The 14,284-nt window shown below is 39.6% G+C and overlaps 1 non-coding gene across 1 annotated transcript; it reads left to right on the forward strand.

Moving 5' to 3' along the window:
• The first annotated feature begins 734 nt into the window (after positions 1 to 734).
• On the forward strand, positions 735 to 809 carry Trnas-uga (transfer RNA serine (anticodon UGA)). The gene has a single exon. It is a non-coding gene; the product is annotated as a tRNA-Ser (tRNA).
• The last annotated feature ends 13,475 nt before the right edge of the window (positions 810 to 14,284 follow it).

A 14,284-nucleotide genomic window follows, 5' to 3' on the forward strand; every position in this document is an offset into this window, starting at 1 on the left:
CTATGATCTCTCATGATAGAGTTAAAATGGTAGTGCACATAAAGAAGCTTGCATTAACCTCAAAAGCAATACATATCAGAATTTAGACTAACTAAATGTAGAGCAGTTGATTACTACACTGAAAACTCTCATGTTAAATGTAAGTCTTCTTGGAATTAACTCAGCATTAAGTCGGCTGTGGAAAAACTACAAATGATATTAATATTATTGCTGATGAATTTGCTGCTGATACTTAATAGCTTCCATAAAACTTTGACAACATAGTAACAAGAGGCACCTGAAAAGAAATGGAAATAGAATTACATGGTATCATTAAATCAATGGCAAAACTGAGCTGTTCAGAGTGGAAAAACTACAAATGATGTTAATATTATTGCTGATGAATTTGCTGCTGATACTAAACAGCTTCTATAAAACTTTGACAGCATAGTAACAAGAGGCACCTGGAAATAAATGGAAATAGAATTACATGGTATCATTAAACCAAAGGCAAAACTGAGCTGTTCAAAGTCTGAAGACATTTGTGTCCTGTCAAACTTTGTGATTGAAAGTGTAATGGAGTTGATACATAACCTCTGTGCTTGTTAATAAATTGGATCTTTGTTCCCAGAATGAGATTTTCACTCTGCACTCGGGAGCGTCAGGAGCAACTGACTGTCTTCACTGCTGCTGTGGTGGAAGGTAGGAGACGAGATACTGGCAGAAGTAAAGCTGTGAGGACGGGGCGTGAGTCGTGCTTGGGTAGCTCAGTTGGTAGAGCACTTGCCCGTGAAAGGCAAAGGTCCCGAGTTCGAGTCTCGGTCCGGCACACAGTTTTAATCTGCCAGGAAGTTTGGATTTTGGTTAGTGTTCATTTTCCAAAAAGTGTGAAGAAGATAGTGGTTTGTAAAACATTCTCGGTTTTCATGCCACATCAATTCGGGATAAAATCTCAAGCTTTTGATGATAGCCTCCATCATCATCGTCAGGAGCAACTGCCTGTCTTCACTGCTGCTGTGGTGGCCTTATATAACCTGTGAACGGCTTCTGATTGGTTGACGATTACACACTGCTGTCACAGACAGTGTCAATGTGTGCGCTGGTGGCACCACCATTTCCGTAGCAACGTAAACCCGGCAAGGAATGTCCCTGCTTCTTCTCTGCATTGAGTGCTTGTTTCCATGCACCGCTCAGATAGTATCTGCTATCACGGTTAAAGTTCTTCTTGCTCGTTCTTATTTCTACAGCCTCCTTAATAACACAATCCCATTATGGGACAAAATTTTTGTTTCATCAAACAGTATTTTATGTTTGTTTGTGAGGCTGTGCTCCGCAATATCTGATTTCTCCAGTTCTCTATTTTTAATATGCCATTTGTGTTTTGCACAGTGGTCAGAAACGATATGAATCGTCACACTTATATAATTGCTTCCATACTCACAGGGGATATTATAAATTCCAGGGACCCTGAGGCCGAGACTGTCCTTAACACAGTGCATCGTTTCTTTAATTTTCTTAGGTGGATGAAAAATTGGTCTTATACTCTGTCTACCAAGGACTCTTCCTATTTTTCTGTATATAATGCCACAAAAAAGAAGAACCACGATCGGTGTTTCATCCTGTGAGTGTGCAGCATTTTCAAATTTCCTTTTCTTGGAGAATGCTGCCTTTACATTGCGTGCACCATAGCCATTCTTTCGGAACACACACTTCAGATGGTTAATTTTGGACTTTAAGTGGTCCTCGTCAGAAACAGTTTTTGCTCTATATGCAAATGTGTTCAGAACAGCTCTCTTCTGAACAGGATGATGGAAACTCTGTGCATTAAGATATAAATCAGTATGTGTTGGCTTGGGGTACACAGAGAGGCCAAGATGCCCGTCTGCCTGTCATTGTACTAAAATGCCTAAGAATGGCAACCTTCCTTCCTTCTCCATCTCAACAGTGAACTGGATGTTCGGATGTATGCTGTTCATGTGTTCCATGAATTGTTCGAGAGCTTTTGCACCATGTGGCCAAACCATAAATGTATCATCAACATAATGATAAAATAAGGATGGATGGAGGGGAGCCGAATTTAATGCACGTTCCTCAAAATTCTCCATAAAAAAGTTAGCCAATGATGGAGACAATGAGAGCTGATCGCCATACCGTCCGTCATTTCATAAAATTTATTACCATACAAGAAGAGGTGGTTGTCATCACAAGCTGGAACAGCTTTATAGTTTCAGGAAGAAAAAGATCTGCCAGCATTTTCAAAGTGTCCTCCACAGAAACTTTTGAGAACAGTGATACCACATCCAGGCTGACTAAAATGCCATTTTGACCAACTTGAATCTGTTTGATTTTCTCAATAAACATCTGGAAGTTTTTGATGTGATGTTCACATCAACCAACTATAGGAGTCATAAACTGTGTTAGGTATTTGGCCAGCTTGTAGGTAGGAGAACCAATTGCACTGACAATAGGACTCAAGGGAACATTATCCTTGTGGATCTTCAGTAGTCCATACAACCTGGGAGTTCTATGAGCTCGGACTCTGAGATTTTTCATAACGTCATCTGACAGACCAGAATTCTTCAGTAGCTCCATGGTTTTTCTGCTGTACATCAAATTTGGGTCCCATGTAAGACATTTATACGTACTGTCCTGCAACAGTGATGTCATTTTGCTATGATATTCAGTAGTATTAAGAACAACAGTGGCATTTCATTCGTCTGCTGGTAATACGACAAGATCTTCATCTCTCCTCTCTACTGATGTTAGAGCTGGGAGACTCAGCTGAGGCCAAAAAGTGACTGGTAATAATCCTCACTTTGTCAGTGTCATACTGTGCAAGATGCCGCACTGCTTGTTCTACTCCACTGATAAGATCCATGATGGGTGTAGTAGGTGGTGTATGAGCAAAATTCAAACCTTTATTAAGGGTCGAGGTGGCTCCTTTGTCCAGTGGTGCATGGAAACAAGCGCTCAATGCAGAGAAGCAGCGGAGACATTCCTTGCAGGGCTTACATTCCCACAGAAGTGGTGGCGCAACCAGCATAGACATTGACACCGTCTGTGACAGCAGTACATAATCACCGACTAATCACTAGCCAACCAATCAGAAGCCGCCCATGGGCTGTAAAAGGCCACCAGAGCAGCAGTGAAGTCAGTCAGTTGCTCCTGACAATGACGATGGAGGCTATCATTGAAAACTTGAGATTTCAGCTTGAATTGACGCCGCAAGAAAATGGGAATGTTTTACATATCAGTGCCGTCATGAAAGACTTCGTTCTCAAGATAGTGGTTGTTTACCTACACAAAAAGGGTTGCTATATTTTCCAAAATAATTGAATTCATGAAGGAGATCTTTCAGGAATGGGGGAACTAATACACTAACAGGCAGAAGCAATCACAGCCGGCTGCTTCTGTAAAGTATACTAACAACAAAGTACAATTAGTGCAAAACTACTCAAACTGATAACCATGGTAATTACATGTATATTACTGTACGTATGTTTGTTATGAGAAAAACAGCTACTTTGGGTGGGGGGAGGGGGGCAAAAAAAAAAAAAAAAAAAAAAAAAAAATACCACTGCTCCTTATACATTTCCCATCAGCTGTTATTATCTGACATTCCAAACAAACTATTTTAACTGCACACAGAGCACTGTCAGTTGTCTATGTACTGGCAAAATCAGGATTTGTCTGATTCAAATATTAGAGTCAAGCAGAATTCACATTCCTGAGTCCAAGTATTCAGATACATTGTCCCATACATGATGTTGATTGGTAACCTGTTGTAAACATTTGCACCCAAATGTAAAACTTCATTCTGAATCCTAGAGAGGCACACGTAGTTTATATGGAAATTATTTCTACTTGTAGTATTTTGGTTTTGAATTGCTGTGTTAATGCTAAATTCAGTCTTGTTATTAACCACGAGTACCAGCAAGGTTTAATGTATTGGCATGTAACTGTAAGAATTCCTAAGTTGCTGAAGAGGCTACTGCAAGTTGATAATTTATCAACTTTACACAGTATTCTTATTGCACAATTCTGTAGAGTAAATACTTTTTTACTTTAGCTGCAATACCCTGGAATATTATGCCATAGGATAAAAGTGAGCGAAAGTGGCAAAGTATGTGAGCAATCTTGTCTGCAGGTCACACAGAGAGATTTCTGAGTGCAGTGCAGGCAGATCTGAGCCTTTTGGCTAACTTATCCCCATGCTGATACCACCTCAGTTTATTATCCTTCTGGATTCCTAGCAACTCACACAAAGAACCTCATTCAGTGTATGCCCATCAGTCTATACTTCTGGTACCTGTAAATAATTTATATTTATTTGGAATTGCATAATATGAATTTTTGCAAGATTGAGGTTTAGTGTGTTGCATGTGAACCAGTAATAAATGAAGTAATGCATACACACTCGTAAGCCATGCATATTAGCAGTGTGGTTTCATCCATGAGAGTGCACTGTGAAAGACCAATGCTGTGGACTTCTAATAGAGCCTGCAATGGGCAAGTGCCTATTTAAACCCTGCCTTGCTATGCTTGTGCTCAGTTATTACGTTATTACTGCTTGCATACATTTGCCCAATCTTATTATGTTCTGTGTATGTTATGGCTATTGGCGCACACGCCACAGTCCGATCAAGTTATACTACATTCTTGGTTGTGTTGCAACAGATGCGTCCTAGCATGTTAGCTCATAAATATTCTAATGGCTCCGAGTGGCCTATTGCATAAACATTGAAGACACTTAATTTGGCTCAGACTAGATAATCACAAACAGAGAAAGATGCTCTTGCCATTGTTTATGCCTTAAAGAAGTTTCATGTTTTCCGGTTTGGTGCAAAATTCCTTCTCATCACAAATCACAAGGTGTTAGTTTTGCTGTTTAATCACTCAGCATCATCACAGACAAAGCAGTGCATAACCTTCAACATTGGGTGCTGTTCCTCTCTCGTTACAACAATGAGATTCATTTCTGCCCCGCAGCTAAACATACATATGCTGATGTGCTCTCCTGTCTTCTGGCTGGTCCGAGCCCAGTTTTTGATCAAGAGGAGTTACTTTGTTTCCAAGTTGATGAATGCACTCAACAAACTGTTGATGATTTTCCAATTCCAGCACAGACTAGTGCTACCAATCTGATTTTATGGAAAGTGATACATTGTGTATAACATGGCTGGCCTGAGGCACCTCTTATCAGGTGCTTCTGACCCCCTCCGTAACTACTATGTGTTTTTGAGTTTTGGCATTGTTTCTCTGTCACTGATGGTATTCTATTCCTTGATATGGATTATTCCTCGTGTAGTGGTTTCCTCGACTCTCCATTCGGAGATCCTGCAATTGCTGCATGCTGATCCCTAGGTTGTGTCACACACCGAGGTGTTAGCCTACCGTCATGTTCTTTTGCCTGGTTTGGATGGTGACATAACTCCTTTGGTTATGGCGTGTTCTCAATGTGCATTACAGCAATGTTGTCTCCATGGCTGCCACCTTTGCAGGCCTGGGACCATCTCCACATCGATTTTGCCAGCCCTTTCCTTAATGAATACTGACTAATAGTAACTGATACATTCTCCTGGTTCCCATATGTTGTTCGCTGGCTCTCAACTTTGGCCTCTGCCTCTGTGGCAGCCCTGCTGAAATTTTTTTCCATCGAAGGACTTCCAGCAATGTTGGTCTCTGATAATAGCTCTCAGTTTGTGTTGCAGGAGTTTACCTGCTTCTGCAATACCCACAGGATTAACCACATTTTGCGCCGCCCTTCCACCAGCAATTGAATGGTGAGGTCAAAAGGTTAGTTAGAACATTCAAAACACAAATGAAAAAGTACATGACCTGGTCTCTATCCGACGTTGCCTTGGATCAGTTTCTGTCTTCCTATCAGTTCACGCCATTGAGCAACAACAGACACACTGAACTGCTCCACGGGTATCAACCCCAGAACTCCTGCGGCTCGGCCAGGGACACCAACTTGTGGAGCCATCATCACATTTCCAAGCCGGGGGGGGGGGGGGGGGGGGGGGGGGCTGTCTGGGCATCTGGGCATGCGGGTTTGATTGTCACCCAAAATGGATTCCCGCTATCTCCTGATGTCACGGCCACCGTCTCTGCAACTTAAGTATGGGGGAGAGCCTCTGTGAACGTCATTACGAACAGTTGCACCTGCGCATGGATGACTGGACAGCCCTGGCCAGGACACCGACATCACCACGCCAGTCTGTGTCACTCTATGGATCACCTGATGCCACTGGGTCCCTGCCATATCATACGAGTGGTCCTGTCACCAGTGGATGAACCTGGCGCAGCTTCTCCAATACTGCTACTGGTACTGATGCATCCACCATCCACACCAGAGCTGTCTCTTCCGCCTCAGCTGCCAACTGCTGGGACACGACCACCACCCAGCCCTGGACCTGATGTCAACATGGAGCTCATGCCAGCGACACCCATCCTACCACATGAGTTCACACGAGAACCCGGACAGTGATGCTACCTGCACCCCAAGTACTTCTGACCATACTCCCAGTATCAGCACATCATCTCAATCAGAGCCTCGTAGAGGAAGACACCATGGACATCTTGCTGCAAATCCAAACTGTTACCCAAGGAAAGAAGAATGAAGTAATGTGCACACACTTGCATGCTGCATGGATTGGCAGTTTTTTGTCATCTGCGAGAGTGTGCCGTGAAAGAGCAATACTGGGAACTTCTGATAGAGCCTATCATGGGTGAGTGCCTATTTAAACCCTGCCGCACTATGCTTGCCTTCAGTTACCATGTTATTACTGTTTGCATACATTTACCTTATCTTACTGTGTTCAGAGTTGTTATAGTGACTGGCCTACAGGCCCCAGTCTAATAAAGTTGTTCTACATTCTTGGTTGTGTTGTGTGTTCCAGTTATAAACCTTTTGCATTATTCGTGTGACTGTATCTGGTATGGACGTTTTTGAACATTTTTATCAATATACCTATGCCACAGTAAATATAACAGGTTTTGAAGAGTCCTTGAAAGTCAGTGGTAAATAATTTATATAGAACGAGATCAAGAATGGGATGAGACCAAACCTTGTGGCACACCATATTTCATGTTTCTTCACTGTCAGTTTAATCTTATTCCTGTTTTACCGATTGCTAACATGACTATTTTCCATTGTTAACGTATGACTCTGTTATGCAAGAGGAAGTCCTTTAATGTAATACTATTTTAGTTTCTCTTTCAGAATTTTGTGATCTACCAGTCAAATGTCTTGGCAAGCTCACAGAAAATGCCAACAGGGTAACTTTTCTTCTTTGGTTCTACTAGAGTTGAGTTTGTGAGATCATATATATTTATTCTACAGCAAATAATCGTTTAAGGAAGCCAAACTGTGGTGTTGTTTAAGGCTATTCTCAGAAAGATGTTTCCATATCCTGTTGTAATCCAGTTTATCAAAAATTTTTGAGAATATAGGAGGAGTGAGAGTGCTCTGTAATTAGTGATCAGTCGTGTCTCTTTACTTTTCTGCACAGACGTTACTATTGCAAAATTTAGTCTATAAGGAAATACTCCTTGACCTATCAACTGATTGCAAAGGTAACTTATGGGTGGCACTACCAAGTCAGCACAAGAGTTTAGCACTTTGGTTAGGGTACCATCATAGCCAAAAGAGTAACTGATATCTTGTGTGGGATATGCATGACCTGTTTGAGTTAGTATATCTGCTTTTGATGAAGGATTTTTTTATCCCTGTGTTACTGAAGTACGGAACCCAAATAGATGTTCAATGCAATATTCACTGAGGTCTATGCCCCAGGACTTCGTTCCACTTTTTGCATCTACAGTCACTCCTCTTTCATCATGTTATGCCTACATTACTGTGATACTGATTTTAGCAGCCAATAATTTTAATTTTGTTTCATATCTCTCACTTTTATTGCTCTCTGTCCTACAATATTCCAGATGGTCTTTGTCTTGAATTTTTTGCTCATAGTTCGTGTTTCTTCTGCCTTTTTGATTACACTCTGTTGCATTTTATAATATTAAGTTTTGATTAGAATTTGTTAAAGTAAATAAATCAGAACTGTGTTTCCTGTCCTCTTCTTGGTTTTGTGTTGTGTGAAATTCTTTGCTCCTATAAGTTTGTTTTTGAGGCTTTTACTGTGTGAAGTTTCGTTGTTATGTATCATCTTTTTAGATATTAAAGGAAGAAGATCACTGTTCCTAAAGGTGTCATGTTCTTGCTATAAAATTATCTCCTAAGTTCACCACAACAGGTTATGGTCCCAGGTTTGAATGCTTCAGCTCGTGAGAATTATAGTATTTGTTCACTATACTATTTTTCAGTTTACCAGGATATTTGTGAGACTGCAAAATATGTGGAATGGCAGACACAACACTTCAGTGGATGATGACAGTAGTCATACAGATATCTGAAAGTTGTAAAGTGAAGATCAGTGGGAAACATGGAAATGGCAGATTCAACTTTGTGTAAAGAAACATTCTGTGGACCTTGGTGTTGGTGTGGAGACTGGCTTGCCTCAGCGATACAGATAGCCATAGGTACAACTACAATGGAGGGGTATCTGTTGAGAACCAGACAAACATGTGGTTCCTAAAGAGGAGCAGCAGCCTTTTCAGTAGTTGCAGGGGCAACAGTCTGGATGATTGACTGATCTGGCCTTGTAACATTAACCAAAATGGCCTTGCTGTGATGGTACTGCGAACAGCCATAATTTTTCCTGTGGGCATTCAGCTTTACTGTATGGTTAAATGATGATGGAATCCTCTTGGGTAAAATATTCTGGAGGTAAAATAGTCCCCCATTCGGATCTCCAGGTGGGGACTACTCAGGAGGATGTCGTTATTGGGAGAAACAAAAATGGCAAAAAGTGCAAAATGGTTGAGCAAGAATGGCTGGAGATCAAATGTAAACATTTAGAAGCATGTATCACTAGGGGAAAGATAGATACCACATACAGGAAAGTTAAAGAGACCTTTGGCGAAAAGAGAAGCACCTGTATGAATAGCAAGATCTCAGAGGGAAAACCAGTTCTAAGCAAAGAAGGGAAAGCAGAAAGGTGGAAGGAGTGTACATAGGGTCTACACAAGGGAGTTGTATTTGAGTGGAATATTATGGAAATGGAAGAGGATGTAGATGAAGGGGAGACGGGAGATACGATACTGTGTGAAGAATTTGACACAGCACTGAGAGACCTAATTAAAACAAGGCCCCGGGAGTAGACAACATTCTGTAAGAACTATTGGTAGCCTTGGGAGGACCAGCTATGACAAAACTCTTCCACCTTGTGAGCAAGATGTATGAGACAGACTAAATGCCCATAGACTTCAAGAAGAATATAATAATTCCAAAGAAAGCAGATACTGACAGGTGTGAAAATTACCGAACTAGCTGTTTAATTAGTCACAACTGCAAAATACTAACATGAATTCTTTACCGAAGACTGGAAAAACTGGTAGAAGCTGACCTCAGGGAAGATCAGTTTGGATTCCAGAGAAATGTAGGAGCATGTGAGGCAATACTGACTCTATGACTTCTCATAGAAATAGGTTAAGGAAAGACAAGCCAATGTTCATAGCCTTTGTAGACCTAGTGAAAGTTTATGACAATGTTGACTGAAACACCCTCTTTCAAATTCTAAAGATGGCAGGGGTAAAATACAGGGAGCAAAAGCCTATTTATGGTTTTACAGACACCAGACAGCAGTTACACATGTTGAGGAACATGAAAGGGAAGCAGTGGTTGAGAAGGGAGTGAGATAGGGTTGTAGCCTGTCACTGATGTTATTCAATTAGAGGTTTGCCGATGACATTGTAATTCTCTCAGAGGCAGCAAAGGACTTGGAAGAGCAGTTGAACGGAATGGACAGTGTCTTGACAGGATGATACAAGATGGGTATCAACATAAGCAAAATGAGGTTAATAGAATGTAGTTGAATTAAATCAGGTGATGCTGATGGAATTAAATTAGGAAAAGAGGCACTTAAATCAGTAGATGAGTTTTGTTATTTGGGAAGCAAAATAACTAATGATGGTTGAAGTACAGAGAATATAAAATATAGACTTGCAATGGCACAAGAAAAGTGTTTCTAAAGGAGAGAAATTTGTTGGAATCAAATATAAATGTGGTGGTTCAGAAGAACGCTGAAGATTATATGTGTAGATCACGCAAATAATTAGGAGGAACTGAATAGAATTGGGGAGAAAAGAAATTTGTGGCATGACCCGACTAGAAGAAGGAAATAGTTGGTAGGACACGTCCTGAGACATGAAGGGATCACCACTTTAGTATTGGAGGGAAGCGTGGGGCATAAAAATTGTAGAGGGAGACCATGGGATAAATACAGTAAGAAGATTCAGAGGGATGTAGGTTGCAGAAGTTACTTTGAGATGAAGAGGCTTGCACAGGGTAAAGCAGCTTGGAGAGCTGCATCAAACCAGTCTTCAGACTGAAGACTGCAACAACAACAAGAAAAAGACCTGAATATCTGTTTTACAGGTTGACTTTGTACCAAGTTTCTGATTCTGAACAGATGACAAAGCTTCTTATTGAGAATTTACGTCTGATTAAGAATTTGCTAGCCACACTTTCAGCTGGTGTTTTCTATACAAAATCAAAATCAGATGAGCAACATCAAAAACAGAACAAATTTGCAATGGAGCCAAGTAATTACAAGAAGAAAGGAAATCATATATGTCAGTACTGCAAGAAAGCTGGACATATTATCGCAAACTGACGAAAGCGCACGGCCGCAGAAGAGGTAAAAGCAATGGCAAACAATATTACGATAATAATTCAGGTTCCAGTTTAAAAGTGATCAGCAAACCACATACCTTTAGAGCCACATTTTTTAATTTTTTTTAAAATTTAAACGTGTAGTTCCGTAGGACCAAATTGAGGAACAAATCTCCAAGGTCACGGAATATGTTATTACATGAAATTACTACATCGAAGTAATACGATATAAAATGTTTATGAACCCAAAAAAAAAACAAGCCATAAATTTATGTAAACACAATCAACAATATAACACAGGAATCAGCTAAATTTTTTAAGGAACACTTTGACAGAATAGAAGGATGACCCATGAGGAAACTCTTCAGTTTCAATTTGAAAGTGCATGGATTACTGATAAGATTTTTGAGTTCTTGTGGTATGTTACTGAAAATGGATTCAGCAGTATACTGCACACCTAGCTGCACAAGAGTCAAGGAAGTGTGACCCAAATGCAGACTGGATTTTTGCCTAGTATTAACTGAGTGAAAGCTGCTGATTCTTGGGAAGAAGCTGATGCTATTAACAACAAACAACAATAATGAATATATTTATTGAAAGGTGAATGTCAGAATACCCAGACAAGTGAACCTGTGTCGACCAAAGGTTTGTGAACTTACAGCACTTTTTGCCTGAACTGCCCATTTCTGAGCCAAAAATATACATTGAGAATGGGAAGAGTTACCTGAAACTATAATACCATACACCGTAATCAAATGAAAATAAGCGAAGTAGACTACTTCTCATGTCAAACTATCACTTATTTCATATACCGTTCAAGTAGTAAAAATGGCAGCATTAAGTCTTTTAACAAGATCCTGAATGTGGGCTTTCCATGACACTTTACTATCTATCTGAACACCTAGAAATTTCAACTGTTCAGTTTCACTAATCATATGCCCATTCTGTGAAATTACAAGGTATGTTAGAAACTGTAAAAACTGAGTCTTACTGTGATTTAGCATACGTTCATTTTCTACAAATCATGAACTTATATGATAAACTGCAGTATTTGAAACAGTGCCATTGTTGCACATAACATCTTTTACTATCAAGCTAGTGTCATCAGCAAATAGAATTGTTTTAGAATCACCTGTAATACTAGAGGGCATATCATTTATAATGATAAGCAACAATAGTGAACCCCAGCACTGATCCCTGTCCCCCCCCCCCCCCTGCCACCCCATTTGACAGTGCCCCACTCAGACCCCACATCATAGCCATTCTCAACACTGTGGAGAATGACATTTTTCTGTCTGTTTTCGAGGTAAGAGGTGAATCAGTTGTTAGCTACTCCATAATGGTTCAACTTCTGGAGCAATATTTTGTGATCAACACAATCAAACACCTTAGTTAAATCAAAGAAGATGCCAAGCATTCAAAATCTTTTATTTAATCCATCCAGAACCTCACAGAGAAAATAGAATATAGCATTTTCAGTTGTTAAACCACTTCTAAAACCGAACTGTACTTTTGATAGCAAACCATGTAAAATAAAATGATAAATTATCCTCAAATACACAGCCTTTTCAATAACTTTAGCAAACATTGATGGCATAGAAAGAGATCTAAAATGGTCTACATTATCCCTTTCTCCTTTTTTATAAAGCAGCTGTACTATTGAGTAGTTAAATAGTTCAGGAAACTGACCATCTTTAAAGGAAAAATTACAAATATAGCTAAGTACAGGTGATAGGTACTCCATCATACCAATAAGAGTCTTCAGTCTTCAGTGATTTAATTATTGACTCAATCTCCTCCTTGTCAGTACCACATAGGAGTATTTCAGACATCAATCTGGGAAAGGTGTTTTCCAAGAGAGTTATATGATTCCCTGTAGAAACTAAATTTGTATTTAATTCACCAGCAATGCTCAGAAAGTAATTGCCAAATACTGTACATATATCTGAGTTATCAGTAACAGAAATATTTCACTACACACTGACTTTATATCCTTGAGCTTCTGCTGCTGACCAGGCACTTCCTTCACAACTGACCATATTGTTTTAATTTTATCCTTTGAATTAGCTACTCCATTTGTATACCACATACTCTTTGCCTCCCTAATAACATTTTTAAGCGCCTTACAATACTGTTGCCTTTTACTGCTAGTACCCTGTTTAGAAAATTATACTGGAAAACAACTTTTGAAGAGCATGAGAAATGTTTTAAGGAAAGCATTATATTTGTCATCTATGTTATCGGCACTACAAACATCTTGCCACTCTTGCTCCTTGACAAGGTTAAAAAACTCGTTATTGCTGTTGGATTAACTTTCCTACATAGTTTGTAATTATACATGACATTTGTTTGAATAAAAAAGCCTTTTAGTGTTAAAATTTGTGCATCATGATCTGAAAGGCCATACACCCTTTTACTAACAGAATGCTCATCTACTAATGAAGAATGGATAAAAATACTGTCTACGATCATTCTGCACCCTGACGCTGGAAAAAACACAATCTACATCAGATCATATGAATTTAGGAGATCTTCCAACATACACTTGTTGTTTCATGTTAATTTTGACACTGCAGATTCTTGGATTTCGGACTCTGTCACAAGACATCATCTTTCACAAAATAAACAGCATTTCATTACATTCAAAAAGTTTATGATTCCCTAATATGTACAGACAGCTGGCAAGGAAGTTATTTTGCACATGGGACTGGCAGTATTAATACTGAAGTAATCATAAACAAAAGGTAGACAACTGCTTTGCATGAAAATGTCTGGTATGTACCTGATGTCAGACACCAACTTTTGTCTATCCGTCAAGCTGCACAATGTGGCTTATGATAACAAAGGTGTTATCATTCAGTGACATAGTGAAATAGTCACAACGGGAAGACTAGTCGGTTCAGTATATATTATGAACATGCCAATTTGTCCTCCGGATTCACAGGTAAATGAGTAAATTACCAATTTCAGAAGAACAACTACAATGTTGGCATGAGAAACTTGGTCATCAAGATAAAAGTCATGTACGCGATGTGCTCTGTCAGTTCGGCATATCAGTTAACTGCTCTGATACCACATAATTTTGTGATGGATCTGCTCTTGGCAGATCCCACCACAAACTGTTTAACCATCACAGAGATCGTCCACAAGATGTCAATGAGTTGATCAATGCAGATGTTAATGGGCCAATGTCTGTTGACTCTTTTAATGGTTTTCCTTACTATGTGATTTTCAAAGATGATTACTCTCGTTTCATGTGAAATAAATCTGAAGTGGATGACAATTTGAAAACATTTTTCAAAAAGTGTGGTATGTTGGTCAGAAGGTAAAAGTATTTCAGTCTGATGGTGGAGCAGAGTTTAATTGTAACATGGTAGCTGCAGTGCTATGAGACTGTGGTACTGAGTTTCATTTTACATGTCCAGACATTCCTGAGCAAAATGGTATTGCTGAACAAGCAAATTGACATGTAGGTGGACTAGCTCGCTCACTATTAACATCTAGGAAGTTACCTAAATCATTTTGGTGTCATGCATGTGACAGCTGTTTTTATACTCAATCGTACTG

The sequence above is a fragment of the Schistocerca serialis genome, chromosome 4 (assembly GCF_023864345.2).
Source record: "Schistocerca serialis cubense isolate TAMUIC-IGC-003099 chromosome 4, iqSchSeri2.2, whole genome shotgun sequence".
Taxonomy (NCBI): Eukaryota; Metazoa; Arthropoda; class Insecta; order Orthoptera; family Acrididae; genus Schistocerca; species Schistocerca serialis.